Here is a 22299-nt window from a genome sequence, read left to right as displayed (position 1 = left end):
CTCTGCAACTCACTGTTTCACTGTCCCTATCCTCTACAACTCACTGTTTCACTGTTTCACTGTCCCCTATCCTCTACAACTCACTGTTTCACTGTTTCACTGTCCCCTATCCTCTACAAATGACTGTTTCACTCTCCCCTATCCTCTGCAACTGACTGTTTCACTGTCCCCTATCCTCTACAACTCACTTTTTCACTGTCCCTATCCTCTACTACTCACTGTTTCACTGTTTCACTGTCCCCTATCCTCTACAACTCACTGTTTCACTGTCCCCTATCCTCTCCAACTCACTGTTTCAATGTCCCCTATCCTCTACAACTCACTGTTTCACTGTCCCTATCCTCTACAACTCACTGTTTCACTGTCCCCTATCCTCTACAACTCACTGTTTCACTGTCCCCTATCCTCTGCAACTGACTGTTTCACTGTCCCCTATCCTCTACAACTCACTGTTTCACTGTCCCTATCCTCTACAACTCACTGTTTCACTGTTTCACTGTCCCCTATCCTCTACAACTCACTGTTTCACTGTTTCACTGTCCCCTATCCTCTACAACTGACTGTTTCACTGTTTCACTGTCCCCTATCCTCTGCAACTGACTGTTTCACTGTCCCCTATCCTCTATAACTCACTTTTTCACTGTCCCTATCCTCTACAACTCACTGTTTCACTGTTTCACTGTCCCCTATCCTCTACAACTCATTGTTTCACTGTCTCCTATCCTTTCCAACTCACTTTCCAATGTCCCCTATCCTCTACAACTCACTGTTTCACTGTCCCTATCCTCTACAACTCACTGTTTCACTGTCCCCTATCCTCTACAACTCACTGTTTCACTGTCCCCTATCCTCTCCAACTCACTGTTTCACTGTCTCCTATCCTCTACAACTCACTGTTTCACTGTCCCCTATCCTCTCCAACTCACTGTTTCACTGTCCACTATCCTCTACAGCTGACTGTTTCACTGTCCCCTATCCTCTTCATCTCACTGTTTCACTGTCCCCTATCCTCTACAACTCACTGTTTCACTGTCCCCTATCCTCTACAGCTGACTGTTTCACTGTCCCCTATCCTCTACAACTCACTGTTTCACTGTCCCCTATCCTCTAAAACTGACTGTTTCACTGTCCCCTATCCTCTACAGCTGACTCTTTCACTGTCTCCTATCCTCTACAACTCACTGTTTCACTGTCCACTATCCTCTACAGCTGACTGTTACACTGTCCTCTATCCTCTACATCTCACTGTTTCCCTGTCCCCTATCATCTACAACTCACTGTTTCACTGTCCCCTATCCTCTACAACTCACTGTTTCACTGTCCCCTATCCTCTACAATGGACTGTTTCACTGTTTCACTGTCCCCTATCCTCTGCAACTGACTGTTTCACTGTCCCCTATCCTCTACAACTCACTGTTTCACTGTCCCTATCCTCTACAACTCACTGTTTCACTGTTTCACTGTCCCCTATCCTCTACAATTCACTGTTTCACTGTTTCACTGTCCCCTATCCTCTACAACTGACTGTTTCACTGTTCCCTATCCTCTGCAACTGACTGTTTCACTGTCCCCTATCCTCTACAACTCACTTTTTCACTGTCCCTATCCTCTACAACTCACTGTTTCACTGTTTCACTGTCCCCTATCCTCTACAACTCACTGTTTCACTGTCCCCTATCCTCTCCAACTCACTGTTTCAATGTCCCCTATCCTCTACAACTCACTGTTTCACTGTCCCTATCCTCTACAACTCACTGTTTCACTGTCCCCTATCCTCTACAACTCACTGTTTCACTGTCCCCTATCCTCTGCAACTGACTGTTTCACTGTCCCCTATCCTCTACAACTCACTGTTTCACTGTCCCTATCCTCTACAACTCACTGTTTCACTGTCCCCTATCCTCTACAACTCACTGTTTCACTGTTTCACTGTCCCCTATCCTCTACAACTGACTGTTTCACTGTTTCACTGTCCCCTATCCTCTGCAACTGACTGTTTCACTGTCCCCTATCCTCTATAACTCACTTTTTCACTGTCCCTATCCTCTACAACTCACTGTTTCACTGTCCCCTATCCTCTACAACTCATTGTTTCACTGTCCCCTATCCTTTCCAACTCACTGTTTCAATGTCCCCTATCCTCTACAACTCACTGTTTCACTGTCCCTATCCTCTACAACTCACTGTTTCACTGTCCCCTATCCTCTACAACTCACTGTTTCACTGTCCCCTATCCTCTGCAACTGACTGTTTCACTGTCCCCTATCCTCTACAACTCACTGTTTCACTGTCCCTATCCTCTACAACTCACTGTTTCACTGTTTCACTGTCCCCTATCCTCTACAACTCACTGTTTCACTGTTTCACTGTCCCCTATCCTCTACAACTGACTGTTTCACTGTTTCACTGTCCCTATCCTCTGCAACTGACTGTTTCACTGTCCCCTATCCTCTATAACTCACTTTTTCACTGTCCCTATCCTCTACAACTCACTGTTTCACTGTTTCACTGTCCCCTATCCTCTACAACTCATTGTTTCACTGTCTCCTATCCTTTCCAACTCACTTTTTCAATGTCCCCTATCCTCTACAACTCACTGTTTCACTGTCCCTATCCTCTACAACTCACTGTTTCACTGTCCCCTATCCTCTACAACTCACTGTTTCACTGTCCCCTATCCTCTCCAACTCACTGTTTCACTGTCTCCTATCCTCTACAACTCACTGTTTCACTGTCCCCTATCCTCTCCAACTCACTGTTTCACTGTCCACTACCCTCTACAGCTGACTCTTTCACTGTCTCCTATCCTCTACAACTCACTGTTTCACTGTCCACTATCCTCCACAGCTGACTGTTACACTGTCCTCTATCCTCTACATCTCACTGTTTCCCTGTCCCCTATCATCTACAACTCACTGTTTCACTGTCCCCTATCCTCTACAACTCACTGTTTCACTGTCCCCTATCCTCTACAATGGACTGTTTCACTGTTTCACTGTCCCCTATCCTCTGCAACTGACTGTTTCACTGTCCCCTATCCTCTACAACTCACTGTTTCACTGTCCCTATCCTCTACAACTCACTGTTTCACTGTTTCACTGTCCCCTATCCTCTACAACTCACTGTTTCACTGTTTCACTGTCCCCTATCCTCTACAACTGACTGTTTCACTGTTTCACTGTCCCCTATCCTCTGCAACTGACTGTTTCACTCTCCCCTATCCTCTACAACTCACTTTTTCACTGTCCCTATCCTCTACAACTCACTGTTTCACTGTTTCACTGTCCCCGATCCTCTACAACTCACTGTTTCACTGTCCCCTATCCTCTCCAACTCACTGTTTCAATGTCCCCTATCCTCTACAACTCACTGTTTCACTGTCCCTATCCTCTACAACTCACTGTTTCACTGTCCCCTATCCTCTACAACTCACTGTTTCACTGTCCCCTATCCTCTCCAACTCACTGTTTCACTGTCTCCTATCCTCTACAACTCACTGTTTCACTGTCCCCTATCCTCTCCAACTCACTGTTTCACTGTCCACTATCCTCTACAGCGGACTGTTTCACTGTCCCCTATCCTCTTCATCTCACTGTTTCACTGTCCCCTATCCTCTACAACTCACTGTTTCACTGTCCCCTATCCTCTACAGCTGACTGTTTCACTGTCCCCTATCCTCTACAACTCACTGTTTCACTGTCCCCTATCCTCTAAAACTGACTGTTTCACTGTCCCCTATCCTCTACAGCTGACTCTTTCACTGTCTCCTATCCTCTACAACTCACTGTTTCACTGTCCACTATCCTCTACAGCTGACTGTTACACTGTCCTCTATCCTCTACATCTCACTGTTTCCCTGTCCCCTATCATCTACAACTCACTGTTTCACTGTCCCCTATCCTCTACAACTCAATGTTTCACTGTCCCCTATCCTCTACAATGGACTGTTTCACTGTTTCACTGTCCCCTATCCTCTGCAACTGACTGTTTCACTGTCCCCTATCCTCTACAACTCACTGTTTCACTGTCCCTATCCTCTACAACTCACTGTTTCACTGTTTCACTGTCCCCTATCCTCTACAACTCACTGTTTCACTGTTTCACTGTCCCCTATCCTCTACAACTGACTGTTTCACTGTTTCACTGTCCCCTATCCTCTGCAACTGACTGTTTCACTGTCCCCTATCCTCTACAACTTACTTTTTCACTGTCCCTATCCTCTACAACTCACTGTTTCACTGTTTCACTGTCCCCTATACTCTACAACTCACTGTTTCACTGTCCCCTATCCTCTCCAACTCACTGTTTCAATGTCCCCTATCCTCTACAACTCACTGTTTCACTGTCCCTATCCTCTACAACTCACTGTTTCACTGTCCCCTATCCTCTACAACTCACTGTTTCACTGTCCCCTATCCTCTGCAACTGACTGTTTCACTGTCCCCTATCCTCTACAACTCACTGTTTCACTGTCCCTATCCTCTACAACTCACTGTTTCACTGTTTCACTGTCCCCTATCCTCTACAACTCACTGTTTCACTGTTTCACTGTCCCCTATCCTCTACAACTGACTCACTGTTTCACTGTCCCCTATCCTCTGCAACTGACTGTTTCACTGTCCCCTATCCTCTATAACTCACTTTTTCACTGTCCCTATCCTCTACAACTCACTGTTTCACTGTTTCACTGTCCCCTATCCTCTACAACTCATTGTTTCACTGTCCCCTATCCTTTCCAACTCACTGTTTCAATGTCCCCTATCCTCTACAACTCACTGTTTTACTGTCCCTATCCTCTACAACTCACTGTTTCACTGTCCCCTATCCTCTACAACTCACTGTTTCACTGTCCCCTATCCTCTCCAACTCACTGTTTCACTGTCTCCTATCCTCTACAACTCACTGTTTCACTGTCCCCTATCCTCTCCAACTCACTGTTTCACTGTCCACTATCCTCTACAGCTGACTGTTTCACTGTCCCCTATCCTCTTCATCTCACTGTTTCACTGTCCCCTATCCTCTACAACTCACTGTTTCACTGTCCCCTATCCTCTACAGCTGACTGTTTCACTGTCCCCTATCCTCTACAACTCACTGTTTCACTGTCCCCTATCCTCTAAAACTGACTGTTTCACTGTCCCCTATCCTCTACAGCTGACTTTCACTGTCTCCTATCCTCTACAACTCACTGTTTCACTGTCCCCTATCCTATACAACTCACTGTTTCACTGTCCCCTATCCTCTACAGCTGACTGTTTCACTGTTTCACTGTCCCCTATCCTCTACAACTCACTGTTTCACTGTCCCTATCCTCTACAACTCACTGTGTCACTGTCCCCTATCCTCTACAACTGACTGTTTCACTGTCCCCTATCCTCTACATCTCACTGTTTCACTGTCCCCTATCCTCTAAAACTCACTGTTTCACTGTCCCCTATCCTCTACAGCTGACTGTTTCACTGTCCCCTATCCTCTACAACTCACTGTTTCACTGTCCCCTATCCTCTACAGCTGACTGTTTTACTGTCCCCTATCATCTACAACTCACTGTTTCACTGTCCCCTATCCTATACACCTGACTGTTTCACTGTCCCCTATCCTCTACAGCTGACTGTTTCACTGTCCCCTATCCTCTACAGCTGACTGTTATCACTGTCCCCTATCCTCTACAACTCACTGTTTCACTGTCTCCATCCTCTACAACTCACTGTTATCACTGTTTCACTGTCCCCTATCCTCTACAGCTGACTGTTATCACTGGTTCACTGTCCCCATCCTCTACAACTCACTGTTTCACTGTCCCCTATCCTCTAAAACTGACTGTTTCACTGTCCCCTATCCTCTACAGCTGACTCTTTCACTGTCCCCATCCTCTACGGCTGACTGTTTCACTGTCCCCTATCCTATACAACTCACTGTTTCACTGTCCCCTATCCTCTACAGCTGACTGTTTCACTGTCCCCATCCTCTACAACTCACTGTTTCACTGTCCCCTATCCTCTACAGCTGACTGTTTCACTGTCCCCATCCTCTACAGCTGACTGTTTCACTGTCCCCTATCCTATACAACTCACTGTTTCACTGTCCCCTATCCTCTACAGCTGACTGTTTCACTGTCCCCTATCCTCTACAACTCACTGTTCCACTGTCCCCTATCCTCTACAACTCACTGTTTCACTGTCCCCTATCCTCTACAGCTGACTGTTTCATTGTCCCCTATCCTCTACAGCTGACTGTTTCACTGTCCCCTATCCTCTACAGCTGACTGTTTCCCTGTCTCCTATCCTCTACAGCTGACTGTTTCACTGTCCCCTATCCTCTACAACTCACTGTTTCACTGTCCCCTATCCTCTACAGCTGACTGTTTCACTGTCCCCATCCTCTACAACTCACTGTTTCACTCTCCCCTATCCTCTACAGCTGACTGTTTCCCTGTCTCCTATCCTCTACAGCTGACTGTTTCACTGTCCCCTATCCTCTACAACTCACTGTTTCACTGTCCCTATCCTCTACAACTCACTGTTTCACTGTCCCCTATCCTCTACAACTCACTGTTTCACTGTCCCCTATCCTCTCCAACTCACTGTTTCAATGTCCCCTATCCTCTACAACTCACTGTTTCACTGTCCCTATCCTCTACAACTCACTGTGTCACTGTCCCATATCCTCTTCAACTCACTGTTTCACTGTCCCCTATCCTCTCCAACTCACTGTTTCACTGTCTCCTATCCTCTACAACTCACTGTTTCACTGTCCACTATCCTCTACAGCTGACTGTTACACTGTCCTCTATCCTCTACATCTCACTGTTTCCCTGTCCCCTATCATCTACAACTCACTGTTTCACTGTCCCCTATCCTCTACAACTCACTGTTTCACTGTCCCCTATCCTCTACAACTGACTGTTTCACTGTTTCCCTGTCCCCTATCCTCTGCAACTGACTGTTTGACTGTCCCCTATCGTCTGCAACTCACTGTTTCACTGTCCCTATCCTCTACAACTCACTGTTTCACTGTTTCACTGTCCCCTATCCTCTACAACTCACTGTTTCACTGTTTCACTGTCCCCTATCCTCTACAAATGACTGTTTCACTGTCCCCTATCCTCTGCAACTGACTGTTTCACTGTCCCTATCCTCTACAACTCACTGTTTCACTGTTTCACTGTCCCCTATCCTCTACAACTCACTGTTTCACTGTTTCACTGTCCCCTATCCTCTACAAATGACTGTTTCACTGTCCCCTATCCTCTGCAACTGACTGTTTCACTGTCCCCTATCCTCTACAACTCACTTTTTCACTGTCCCTATCCTCTACTACTCACTGTTTCACTGTTTCACTGTCCCCTATCCTCTACAACTCACTGTTTCACTGTCCCCTATCCTCTCCAACTCACTGTTTCAATGTCCCCTATCCTCTACAACTCACTGTTTCACTGTCCCTATCCTCTACAACTCACTGTTTCACTGTCCCCTATCCTCTACAACTCACTGTTTCACTGTCCCCTATCCTCTGCAACTGACTGTTTCACTGTCCCCTATCCTCTACAACTCACTGTTTCACTGTCCCTATCCTCTACAACTCACTGTTTCACTGTTTCACTGTCCCCTATCATCTACAACTCACTGTTTCACTGTTTCACTGTCCCCTATCCTCTACAACTCACTTTTTCACTGTCCCTATCCTCTACTACTCACTGTTTCACTGTTTCACTGTCCCCTATCCTCTACAACTCACTGTTTCACTGTCCCCTATCCTCTCCAACTCACTGTTTCAATGTCCCCTATCCTCTACAACTCACTGTTTCACTGTCCCTATCCTCTACAACTCACTGTTTCACTGTCCCCTATCCTCTACAACTCACTGTTTCACTGTACCCTATCCTCTGCAACTGACTGTTTCACTGTCCCCTATCCTCTACAACTCACTGTTTCACTGTTTCACTGTCCCCTATCCTCTACAACTCACTGTTTCACTGTTTCACTGTCCCCTATCCTCTACAACTGACTGTTTCACTGTCCCCTATCCTCTGCAACTGACTGTTTCACTGTCCCCTATCCTCTATAACTCACTTTTTCACTGTCCCTATCCTCTACAACTCACTGTTTCACTGTTTCACTGTCCCCTATCCTCTACAACTCATTGTTTCACTGTCCCCTATCCTTTCCAACTCACTGTTTCAATGTCCCCTATCCTCTACAACTCACTGTTTAACTGTCCCCTATCCTCTACAACTCACTGTTTCACTGTCCCCTATCCTCTCCAACTCACTGTTTCACTGTCTCCTATCCTCTACAACTCACTGTTTCACTGTCCCCTATCCTCTCCAACTCACTGTTTCACTGTCCACTATCCTCTACAGCTGACTGTTTCACTGTCCCCTATCCTCTTCATCTCACTGTTTCACTGTCCCCTATCCTCTACAACTCACTGTTTCACTGTCCCCTATCCTCTACAGCTGACTGTTTCACTGTCCCCTATCCTCTACAACTCACTGTTTCACTGTCCCCTATCCTCTAAAACTGACTGTTTCACTGTCCCCTATCCTCTACAGCTGACTCTTTCGCTGTCTCCTATCCTCTACAACTCACTGTTTCACTGTCCCCTATCCTATACAACTCACTGTTTCACTGTCCCCTATCCTCTACAGCTGACTGTTTCACTGTCCCCTATCCTCTACAACTCACTGTTTCAATGTCCCCTATCCTCTCCAACTAACTGTTTCAATGTCCCCTATCCTCTACAACTCACTGTTTCACTGTCCCTATCCTCTACAACTCACTGTGTCACTGTCCCCTATCCTCTACAACTGACTGTTTCACTGTTTCACTGTCCCCTATCCTCTGCAACTGACTGTTTCACTGTCCCCTATCCTCTGCAACTCACTGTTTCACTGTCCCTATCCTCTACAACTCACTGTTTCACTGTTTCACTGTCCCCTATCCTCTACAACTCACTGTTTCACTGTCCCCTATCCTCTACAAATGACTGTTTCACTGTCCCCTATCCTCTGCAACTGACTGTTTCACTGTCCCTATCCTCTACAACTCACTGTTTCACTGTTTCACTGTCCCCTATCCTCTACAACTCACTGTTTCACTGTTTCACTGTCCCCTATCCTCTACAAATGACTGTTTCACTGTCCCCTATCCTCTGCAACTGACTGTTTCACTGTCCCCTATCCTCTACAACTCACTTTTTCACTGTCCCTATCCTCTACTACTCACTGTTTCACTGTTTCACTGTCCCCTATCCTCTACAACTCACTGTTTCACTGTCCCCTATCCTCTCCAACTCACTGTTTCAATGTCCCCTATCCTCTACAACTCACTGTTTCACTGTCCCTATCCTCTACAACTCACTGTTTCACTGTCCCCTATCCTCTACAACTCACTGTTTCACTGTCCCCTATCCTCTGCAACTGACTGTTTCACTGTCCCCTATCCTCTACAACTCACTGTTTCACTGTCCCTATCCTCTACAACTCACTGTTTCACTGTTTCACTGTCCCCTATCCTCTACAACTCACTGTTTCACTGTTTCACTGTCCCCTATCCTCTACAACTGACTGTTTCACTGTTTCACTGTCCCCTATCCTCTGCAACTGACTGTTTCACTGTCCCCTATCCTCTATAACTCACTTTTTCACTGTCCCTATCCTCTACAACTCACTGTTTCACTGTTTCACTGTCCCCTATCCTCTACAACTCATTGTTTCACTGTCCCCTATCCTTTCCAACTCACTGTTTCAATGTCCCCTATCCTCTACAACTCACTGTTTAACTGTCCCTATCCTCTACAACTCACTGTTTCACTGTCCCCTATCCTCTACAACTCACTGTTTCACTGTCCCCTATCCTCTCCAACTCACTGTTTCACTGTCTCCTATCCTCTACAACTCACTGTTTCACTGTCCCCTATCCTCTCCAACTCACTGTTTCACTGTCCACTATCCTCTACAGCTGACTGTTTCACTGTCCCCTATCCTCTTCATCTCACTGTTTCACTGTCCCCTATCCTCTACAACTCATTGTTTCACTGTCCCCTATCCTCTACAGCTGACTGTTTCACTGTCCCCTATCCTCTACAACTCACTGTTTCACTGTCCCCTATCCTCTAAAACTGACTGTTTCACTGTCCCCTATCCTCTACAGCTGACTCTTTCGCTGTCTCCTATCCTCTACAACTCACTGTTTCACTGTCCCCTATCCTATACAACTCACTGTTTCACTGTCCCCTATCCTCTACAGCTGACTGTTTCACTGTTTCACTGTCCCCTATCCTCTACAACTCACTGTTTCAATGTCCCCTATCCTCTCCAACTAACTGTTTCAATGTCCCCTATCCTCTACAACTCACTGTTTCACTGTCCCTATCCTCTACAACTCACTGTGTCACTGTCCCCTATCCTCTACAACTGACTGTTTCACTGTTTCACTGTCCCCTATCCTCTGCAACTGACTGTTTCACTGTCCCCTATCCTCTACAACTCACTTTTTCACTGTCCCTATCCTCTACAACTCACTGTTTCACTGTTTCACTGTCCCCTATCCTCTACAACTCACTGTTTCACTGTCCCCTATCCTCTCCAACTCACTGTTTCACTGTCTCCTATCCTCTACAACTCACTGTTTCACTGTCCCCTATCCTCTACAACTCACTGTTTCACTGTCCCCTATCCTCTCCAACTTACTGTTTCACTGTCCACTATCCTCTACAGCTGACTGTTTCACTTTCCCCTATCCTCTACATCTCACTGTTTCACTGTCCCCTATCCTCTACAACTCACTGTTTCACTGTCCCCTATCCTCTACAGCTGACTGTTTCACTGTCCCCTATCCTCTACAACTCACTGTTTCACTGTCCCCTATCCTCTAAAACTGACTGTTTCACTGTCCCCTATCCTCTACAGCTGACTCTTTCACTGTCCCCATCCTCTACAGCTGACTGTTTCACTGTCCCCTATCCTATACAACTCACTGTTTCACTGTCCCCTATTCTCTACAGCTGACTGTTTCACTGTCCCCATCCTCTACAACTCACTGTTTCACTGTCCCCTATCCTCTACAGCTGACTGTTTCACTGTCCCCTATCCTCTACAGCTGACTGTTTCACTGTCCCCTATCCTCTACAACTCACTGTTCCACTGTCCCCTATCCTATACAACTCACTGTTTCACTGTCCCCTATCCTCTACAGCTGACTGTTTCATTGTCCCCTATCCTCTACAGCTGACTGTTTCACTGTCCCCTATCCTCTACACCTGACTGTTTCCCTGTCTCCTATCCTCTACAGCTGACTGTTTCACTGTCCCCTATCCTCTACAACTCACTGTTTCACTGTCCCTATCCTCTACAACTCACTGTTTCACTGTTTCACTGTCCCCTATCCTCTACAACTCACTGTTTCACTGTCCCCTATCCTCTCCAACTCACTGTTTCAATGTCCCCTATCCTCTACAACTCACTGTTTCACTGTCCCTATCCTCTACAACTCACTGTGTCACTGTCCCCTATCCTCTACAACTCACTGTTTCACTGTCCCCTATCCTCTCCAACTCACTGTTTCACTGTCTCCTATCCTCTACAACTCACTGTTTCACTGTCCACTATCCTCTACAGCTGACTGTTTCACTGTCCTCTATCCTCTACATCTCACTGTTTCCCTGTCCCCTATCATCTACAACTCACTGTTTCACTGTCCCCTATCCTCTACAACTCACTGTTTCACTGTCCCCTATCCTCTACAACTGACTGTTTCACTGTTTCACTGTCCCCTATCCTCTGCAACTGACTGTTTCACTGTCCCCTATCCTCTACAACTCACTGTTTCACTGTCCCTATCCTCTACAACTCACTGTTTCACTGTTTCACTGTCCCCTATCCTCTACAACTCACTGTTTCACTGTTTCACTGTCCCCTATCCTCTACAACTGACTGTTTCACTGTTTCACTGTCCCCTATCCTCTGCAACTGACTGTTTCACTGTCCCCTATCCTCTACAACTCACTTTTTCACTGTCCCTATCCTCTACAACTCACTGTTTCACTGTTTCACTGTCCCCTATCCTCTACAACTCACTGTTTCACTTTCCCCTATCCTCTCCAACTCACTGTTTCAATGTCCCCTATCCTCTACAACTCACTGTTTCACTGTCCCTATCCTCTACAACTCACTGTTTCACTGTCCCCTATCCTCTACAACTCACTGTTTCACTGTCCCCTATCCTCTGCAACTGACTGTTTCACTGTCCCCTATCCTCTACAACTCAATGTTTCACTGTCCCTATCCTCTACAACTCACTGTTTCACTGTCCCCTATCCTCTACAACTCACTGTTTCACTGTTTCACTGTCCCCTATCCTCTACAACTGACTGTTTCACTGTTTCACTGTCCCCTATCCTCTGCAACTGACTGTTTCACTGTCCCCTATCCTCTACAACTCACTTTTTCACTGTCCCTATCCTCTACAACTCACTGTTTCACTGTTTCACTGTCCCCTATCCTCTACAACTCACTGTTTCACTGTCCCCTATCCTCTCCAACTCACGGTTTCAATGTCCCCTATCCTCTACAACTCACTGTTTCACCGTCCCTATCCTCTACAACTCACTGTTTCACTGTCCCCTATCCTCTACAACTCACTGTTTCACTGTCCCCTATCCTCTCCAACTCACTGTTTCACTGTCTCCTATCCTCTACAACTCACTGTTTCACTGTCCACTATCCTCTACAGCTGACTGTTTCACTGTCCTCTATCCTCTACATCTCACTGTTTCCCTGTCCCCTATCATCTACAACTCACTGTTTCACTGTCCCCTATCCTCTACAACTCACTGTTTCACTGTCCCCTATCCTCTACAACTGACTGTTTCACTGTTTCACTGTCCCCTATCCTCTGCAACTGACTGTTTCACTGTCCCCTATCCTCTACAACTCACTGTTTCACTGTCCCTATCCTCTACAACTCACTGTTTCACTGTTTCACTGTCCCCTATCCTCTACAACTCACTGTTTCACTGTTTCACTGTCCCCTATCCTCTACAACTGACTGTTTCACTGTTTCACTGTCCCCTATCCTCTGCAACTGACTGTTTCACTGTCCCCTATCCTCTACAACTCACTTTTTCACTGTCCCTATCCTCTACAACTCACTGTTTCACTGTTTCACTGTCCCCTATCCTCTACAACTCACTGTTTCACTTTCCCCTATCCTCTCCAACTCACTGTTTCAATGTCCCCTATCATCTACAACTCACTGTTTCACTGTCCCTATCCTCTACAACTCACTGTTTCACTGTCCCCTATCCTCTACAACTCACTGTTTCACTGTCCCCTATCCTCTGCAACTGACTGTTTCACTGTCCCCTATCCTCTACAACTCAATGTTTCACTGTCCCTATCCTCTACAGCTGACTGTTTCACTTTCCCCTATCCTCTACATCTCACTGTTTCACTGTCCCCTATCCTCTACAACTCACTGTTTCACTGTCCCCTATCCTCTACAGCTGACTGTTTCACTGTCCCCTATCCTCTACAACTCACTGTTTCACTGTCCCCTATCCTCTAAAACTGACTGTTTCACTGTCCCCTATCCTCTACAGCTGACTCTTTCACTGTCCCCATCCTCTACAGCTGACTGTTTCACTGTCCCCTATCCTATACAACTCACTGTTTCACTGTCCCCTATTCTCTACAGCTGACTGTTTCACTGTCCCCATCCTCTACAACTCACTGTTTCACTGTCCCCTATCCTCTACAGCTGACTGTTTCACTGTCCCCTATCCTCTACAGCTGACTGTTTCACTGTCCCCTATCCTCTACAACTCACTGTTCCACTGTCCCCTATCCTATACAACTCACTGTTTCACTGTCCCCTATCCTCTACAGCTGACTGTTTCATTGTCCCCTATCCTCTACAGCTGACTGTTTCACTGTCCCCTATCCTCTACACCTGACTGTTTCCCTGTCTCCTATCCTCTACAGCTGACTGTTTCACTGTCCCCTATCCTCTACAACTCACTGTTTCACTGTCCCTATCCTCTACAACTCACTGTTTCACTGTTTCACTGTCCCCTATCCTCTACAACTCACTGTTTCACTGTCCCCTATCCTCTCCAACTCACTGTTTCAATGTCCCCTATCCTCTACAACTCACTGTTTCACTGTCCCTATCCTCTACAACTCACTGTGTCACTGTCCCCTATCCTCTACAACTCACTGTTTCACTGTCCCCTATCCTCTCCAACTCACTGTTTCACTGTCTCCTATCCTCTACAACTCACTGTTTCACTGTCCACTATCCTCTACAGCTGACTGTTTCACTGTCCTCTATCCTCTACATCTCACTGTTTCCCTGTCCCCTATCATCTACAACTCACTGTTTCACTGTCCCCTATCCTCTACAACTCACTGTTTCACTGTCCCCTATCCTCTACAACTGACTGTTTCACTGTTTCACTGTCCCCTATCCTCTGCAACTGACTGTTTCACTGTCCCCTATCCTCTACAACTCACTGTTTCACTGTCCCTATCCTCTACAACTCACTGTTTCACTGTTTCACTGTCCCCTATCCTCTACAACTCACTGTTTCACTGTTTCACTGTCCCCTATCCTCTACAACTGACTGTTTCACTGTTTCACTGTCCCCTATCCTCTGCAACTGACTGTTTCACTGTCCCCTATCCTCTACAACTCACTTTTTCACTGTCCCTATCCTCTACAACTCACTGTTTCACTGTTTCACTGTCCCCTATCCTCTACAACTCACTGTTTCACTTTCCCCTATCCTCTCCAACTCACTGTTTCAATGTCCCCTATCCTCTACAACTCACTGTTTCACTGTCCCTATCCTCTACAACTCACTGTTTCACTGTCCCCTATCCTCTACAACTCACTGTTTCACTGTCCCCTATCCTCTGCAACTGACTGTTTCACTGTCCCCTATCCTCTACAACTCAATGTTTCACTGTCCCTATCCTCTACAACTCACTGTTTCACTGTCCCCTATCCTCTACAACTCACTGTTTCACTGTTTCACTGTCCCCTATCCTCTACAACTGACTGTTTCACTGTTTCACTGTCCCCTATCCTCTGCAACTGACTGTTTCACTGTCCCCTATCCTCTACAACTCACTTTTTCACTGTCCCTATCCTCTACAACTCACTGTTTCACTGTTTCACTGTCCCCTATCCTCTACAACTCACTGTTTCACTGTCCCCTATCCTCTCCAACTCACGGTTTCAATGTCCCCTATCCTCTACAACTCACTGTTTCACCGTCCCTATCCTCTACAACTCACTGTTTCACTGTCCCCTATCCTCTACAACTCACTGTTTCACTGTCCCCTATCCTCTCCAACTCACTGTTTCACTGTCTCCTATCCTCTACAACTCACTGTTTCACTGTCCACTATCCTCTACAGCTGACTGTTTCACTGTCCTCTATCCTCTACATCTCACTGTTTCCCTGTCCCCTATCATCTACAACTCACTGTTTCACTGTCCCCTATCCTCTACAACTCACTGTTTCACTGTCCCCTATCCTCTACAACTGACTGTTTCACTGTTTCACTGTCCCCTATCCTCTGCAACTGACTGTTTCACTGTCCCCTATCCTCTACAACTCACTGTTTCACTGTCCCTATCCTCTACAACTCACTGTTTCACTGTTTCACTGTCCCCTATCCTCTACAACTCACTGTTTCACTGTTTCACTGTCCCCTATCCTCTACAACTGACTGTTTCACTGTTTCACTGTCCCCTATCCTCTGCAACTGACTGTTTCACTGTCCCCTATCCTCTACAACTCACTTTTTCACTGTCCCTATCCTCTACAACTCACTGTTTCACTGTTTCACTGTCCCCTATCCTCTACAACTCACTGTTTCACTTTCCCCTATCCTCTCCAACTCACTGTTTCAATGTCCCCTATCATCTACAACTCACTGTTTCACTGTCCCTATCCTCTACAACTCACTGTTTCACTGTCCCCTATCCTCTACAACTCACTGTTTCACTGTCCCCTATCCTCTGCAACTGACTGTTTCACTGTCCCCTATCCTCTACAACTCAATGTTTCACTGTCCCTATCCTCTACAACTCACTGTTTCACTGTCCCCTATCCTCTACAACTCACTGTTTCACTGTTTCACTGTCCCCTATCCTCTACAACTGACTGTTTCACTGTTTCACTGTCCCCTATCCTCTGCAACTGACTGTTTCACTGTCCCCTATCCTCTACAACTCACTTTTTCACTGTCCCTATCCTCTACAACTCACTGTTTCACTGTCCCCTATCCTCTACAACTCACTGTTTCACTGTCCCCTATCCTCTCCAACTCACGGTTTCAATGTCCCCTATCCTCTACAACTCACTGTTTCACTGTCCCTATCCTCTACAACTCACTGTTTCACTGTCCCCTATCCTCTACAACTCACTGTTTCACTGTCCCCTATCCTCTCCAACTCACTGTTTCACTGTCTCCTATCCTCTACAACTCACTGTTTCACTGTCCCCTAACCTCTACAACTCACTGTTTCACTGTCCCCTGTCCTCTCCAACTCACTGTTTCACTGTCCCCTATCCTCTACAGCTGACTGTTTCATTGTCCCCTATCCTCTACAGCTGACTGTTTCACTGTCCCCTATCCTCTACAGCTGACTGTTTCCCTGTCTCCTATCCTCTACAGCTGACTGTTTCACTGTCCCCTATCCTATACAACTCACTGTTTCACTGTCCCTATCCTCTACAACTCACTGTTTCACTGTTTCACTGTCCCCTATCCTCTACAACTCACTGTTTCACTGTCCCCTATCCTCTCCAACTCACTGTTTCACTGTCTCCTATCCCTACAACTCACTGTTTCACTGTCCACTATCCTCTACAGCTGACTGTTTCACTGTCCTCTATCCTCTACATCTCACTGTTTCACTGTCCCCTATCATCTACAACTCACTGTTTCACTGTCCCCTATCCTCTACAACTCACTGTTTCACTGTCCCCTATCCTCTACAACTGACTGTTTCACTGTTTCACTGTCCCCTATCCTCTGCAACTGACTGTTTCACTGTCCCCTATCCTCTACAACTCACTGTTTCACTGTCCCTATCCTCTACAACTCACTGTTTCACTGTTTCACTGTCCCCTATCCTCTACAACTCACTGTTTCACTTTCCCCTATCCTCTCCAACTCACTGTTTCAATGTCCCCTATCCTCTACAACTCACTGTTTCACTGTCCCTATCCTCTACAACTCACTGTTTCACTGTCCCCTATCCTCTACAACTCACTGTTTCACTGTCCCCTATCCTCTGCAACTGACTGTTTCACTGTCCCCTATCCTCTACAACTCAATGTTTCACTGTCCCTATCCTCTACAACTCACTGTTTCACTGTCCCCTATCCTCTACAACTCACTGTTTCACTGTTTCACTGTCCCCTATCCTCTACAACTGACTGTTTCACTGTTTCACTGTCCCCTATCCTCTGCAACTGACTGTTTCACTGTCCCCTATCCTCTACAACTCACTTTTTCACTGTCCCTATCCTCTACAACTCACTGTTTCACTGTCCCCTATCCTCTACAACTCACTGTTTCACTGTCCCCTATCCTCTCCAACTCACGGTTTCAATGTCCCCTATCCTCTACAACTCACTGTTTCACTGTCCCTATCCTCTACAACTCACTGTTTCACTGTCCCCTATCCTCTACAACTCACTGTTTCACTGTCCCCTATCCTCTCCAACTCACTGTTTCACTGTCTCCTATCCTCTACAACTCACTGTTTCACTGTCCCCTAACCTCTACAACTCACTGTTTCACTGTCCCCTGTCCTCTCCAACTCACTGTTTCACTGTCCCCTATCCTCTACAGCTGACTGTTTCATTGTCCCCTATCCTCTACAGCTGACTGTTTCACTGTCCCCTATCCTCTACAGCTGACTGTTTCCCTGTCTCCTATCCTCTACAGCTGACTGTTTCACTGTCCCCTATCCTATACAACTCACTGTTTCACTGTCCCTATCCTCTACAACTCACTGTTTCACTGTTCCCTATCCTCTACAACTCACTGTTTCACTGTCCCCTATCCTCTCCAACTCACTGTTTCACTGTCTCCTATCCCTACAACTCACTGTTTCACTGTCCACTATCCTCTACAGCTGACTGTTTCACTGTCCTCTATCCTCTACATCTCACTGTTTCACTGTCCCCTATCATCTACAACTCACTGTTTCACTGTCCCCTATCCTCTACAACTCACTGTTTCACTGTCCCCTATCCTCTACAACTGACTGTTTCACTGTTTCACTGTCCCCTATCCTCTGCAACTGACTGTTTCACTGTCCCCTATCCTCTACAACTCACTGTTTCACTGTCCCTATCCTCTACAACTCACTGTTTCACTGTTTCACTGTCCCCTATCCTCTACAACTCACTGTTTCACTGTTTCACTGTCCCCTATCCTCTACAACTGACTGTTTCACTGTCCCCTATCCTCTGCAACTGACTGTTTCACTGTCCCCTATCCTCTACAACTCACTTTTTCACTGTCCCTATCCTCTACAACTCACTGTTTCACTGTTTCACTGTCCCCTATCCTCTATAACTCACTGTTTCACTGTCCCCTATCCTCTCCAACTCACTGTTTCAATGTCCCCTATCCTCTACAACTCACTGTTTCACTGTCCCTATCCTCTACAACTCACTGTTTCACTGTCCCCTATCCTCTACAACTCACTGTTTCACTGTCCCCTATCCTCTGCAACTGACTGTTTCACTGTCCCCTATCCTCTACAACTCACTGTTTCACTGTCCCTATCCTCTACAACTCACTGTTTCACTGTCCCCTATCCTCTACAACTCACTGTTTCACTGTTTCACTGTCCCCTATCCTCTACAACTGACTGTTTCACTGTTTCACTGTCCCCTATCCTCTGCAACTGACTGTTTCACTGTCCCCTATCCTCTACAACTCACTTTTTCACTGTCCCTATCCTCTACAACTCACTGTTTCACTGTTTCACTGTCCCCTATCTTCTACAACTCACTGTTTCACTGTCCCCTATCCTCTCCAACTCACTGTTTCAATGTCCCCTTTCCTCTACAACTCACTGTTTCACTGTCCCTATCCTCTACAACTCACTGTTTCACTGTCCCCTATCCTCTACAACTCACTGTTTCACTGTCCCCTATCCTCTTCAACTCACTGTTTCACTGTCTCCTATCCTCTACAACTCACTGTTTCACTGTCCCCTATCCTCTACAACTCACTGTTTCACAGTCCCCTATCCTCTCCAACTCACTGTTTCACTGTCCACTATCCTCTATAGCTGACTGTTTCACTGTCCCCTATCCTCTACATCTCACTGTTTCACTGTCCCCTATCCTCTACAACTCACTGTTTCACTGTCCCCTATCCTCTACAGCTGCCTGTTTCACTGTCCCCTATCCTCTACAACTCACTGTTTCACTGTCCCCTATCCTCTACAGCTGACTGTTTTACTGTCCCCTATCCTCTACAACTCACTGTTTCACTGTCCCCTATCCTATACACCTGACTGTTTCACTGTCCCCTATCCTCTACAGCTGACTGTTTCACTGTCCCCTATCCTCTACAGCTGACTGTTATCACTGTCCCCTATCCTCTACAACTCACTGTTATCACTGTTTCACTGTCCCCTATCCTCTACAGCTGAATGTTATCACTGTTTCACTGTCCCCATCCTCTACAACTCACTTTTTCACTGTCCCCTATCCTCTAAAACTGACTGTTTCACTGTCCCCTATCCTCTACAGCTGACTCTTTCACTGTCCCCATCCTCTACAGCTGACTGTTTCACTGTCCCCTATCCTATACAACTCACTGTTTCACTGTCCCCTATCCTCTACAGCTGACTGTTTCACTGTCCCCATCCTCTACAACTCACTGTTTCACTGTCCCCTATCCTCTACAGCTGACTGTTTCACTGTCCCCATCCTCTACAGCTGACTGTTTCACTGTCCCCTATCCTATACAACTCACTGTTTCACTGTCCCCTATCCTCTACAGCTGACTGTTTCACTGTCCCCTATCCTCTACAACTCACTGTTCCACTGTCCCATATCCTCTACAACTCACTGTTTCACTGTCCCCTATCCTCTACAGCTGACTGTTTCATTGTCCCCTATCCTCTACAGCTGACTGTTTCACTGTCCCCTATCCTCTACAGCTGACTGTTTTCCTGTCTCCTATCCTCTACAGCTGACTGTTTCACTGTCCCCTATCCTCTACAACTCACTGTTTCACTGTCCCTATCCTCTACAACTCACTGTTTCACTGTTTCACTGTCCCCTATCCTCTACAACTCACTGTTTCACTGTCCCCTATCCTCTCCAACTCACTGTTTCAATGTCCCCTATCCTCTACAACTCACTGTTTCACTGTCCCTATCCTCTACAACTCACTGTGTCACTGTCCCATATCCTCTTCAACTCACTGTTTCACTGTCCCCTATCCTCTCCAACTCACTGTTTCACTGTCTCCTATCCTCTACAACTCACTGTTTCACTGTCCCTATCCTCTACAACTCACTGTGTCACTGTCCCATATCCTCTACATCTCACTGTTTCCCTGTCCCCTATCATCTACAACTCACTGTTTCACTGTCCCCTATCCTCTACAACTCACTGTTTCACTGTCCCCTATCCTCTACAACTGACTGTTTCACTGTTTCCCTGTCCCCTATCCTCTGCAACTGACTGTTTGACTGTCCCCTATCCTCTGCAACTCACTGTTTCACTGTCCCTATCCTCTACAAATCACTGTTGCACTGTTTCACTGTCCCCTATCCTCTACAACTCACTGTTTCACTGTTTCACTGTCCCCTATCCTCTACAAATGACTGTTTCACTGTCCCCTATCCTCTACAACTCACTGTTTCACTGTTTCACTGTCCCCTATCCTCTACAAATGACTGTTTCACTGTCCCCTATCCTCTACAACTCACTTTTTCACTGTCCCTATCCTCTACTACTCACTGTTTCACTGTTTCACTGTCCCCTATCCTCTACAACTCACTGTTTCACTGTCCCCTATCCTCTCCAACTCACTGTTTCAATGTCCCCTATCCTCTACAACTCACTGTTTCACTGTCCCTATCCTCTACAACTCACTGTTTCACTGTCCCCTATCCTCTACAACTCACTGTTTCACTGTCCCCTATCCTCTGCAACTGACTGTTTCACTGTCCCCTATCCTCTACAACTCACTGTTTCACTGTCCCTATCCTCTACAACTCACTGTTTCACTGTTTCACTGTCCCCTATCCTCTACAACTCACTGTTCCACTGTCCCCTATCCTCTACAACTCACTGTTTCACTGTCCCCTATCCTCTACAGCTGACTGTTTCATTGTCCCCTATCCTCTACAGCTGACTGTTTCACTGTCCCCTATCCTCTACAGCTGACTGTTTTCCTGTCTCCTATCCTCTACAGCTGACTGTTTCACTGTCCCCTATCCTCTACAACTCACTGTTTCACTGTCCCTATCCTCTACAACTCACTGTTTCACTGTTTCACTGTCCCCTATCCTCTACAACTCACTGTTTCACTGTCCCCTATCCTCTCCAACTCACTGTTTCAATGTCCCCTATCCTCTACAACTCACTGTTTCACTGTCCCTATCCTCTACAACTCACTGTGTCACTGTCCCATATCCTCTTCAACTCACTGTTTCACTGTCCCCTATCCTCTCCAACTCACTGTTTCACTGTCTCCTATCCTCTACAACTCACTGTTTCACTGTCCCTATCCTCTACAACTCACTGTGTCACTGTCCCATATCCTCTACATCTCACTGTTTCCCTGTCCCCTATCATCTACAACTCACTGTTTCACTGTCCCCTATCCTCTACAACTCACTGTTTCACTGTCCCCTATCCTCTACAACTGACTGTTTCACTGTTTCCCTGTCCCCTATCATCTGCAACTGACTGTTTGACTGTCCCCTATCCTCTGCAACTCACTGTTTCACTGTCCCTATCCTCTACAAATCACTGTTGCACTGTTTCACTGTCCCCTATCCTCTACAACTCACTGTTTCACTGTTTCACTGTCCCCTATCCTCTACAAATGACTGTTTCACTGTCCCTTATCCTCTACAACTCACTGTTTCACTGTTTCACTGTCCCCTATCCTCTACAAATGACTGTTTCACTGTCCCCTATCCTCTACAACTCACTTTTTCACTGTCCCTATCCTCTACTACTCACTGTTTCACTGTTTCACTGTCCCCTATCCTCTACAACTCACTGTTTCAC

Source organism: Oncorhynchus clarkii, chromosome 14 (genome assembly GCF_045791955.1).
Source record: "Oncorhynchus clarkii lewisi isolate Uvic-CL-2024 chromosome 14, UVic_Ocla_1.0, whole genome shotgun sequence".
NCBI lineage: Eukaryota > Metazoa > Chordata > Actinopteri > Salmoniformes > Salmonidae > Oncorhynchus > Oncorhynchus clarkii.
This window is presented reverse-complemented; position numbering follows the sequence as displayed.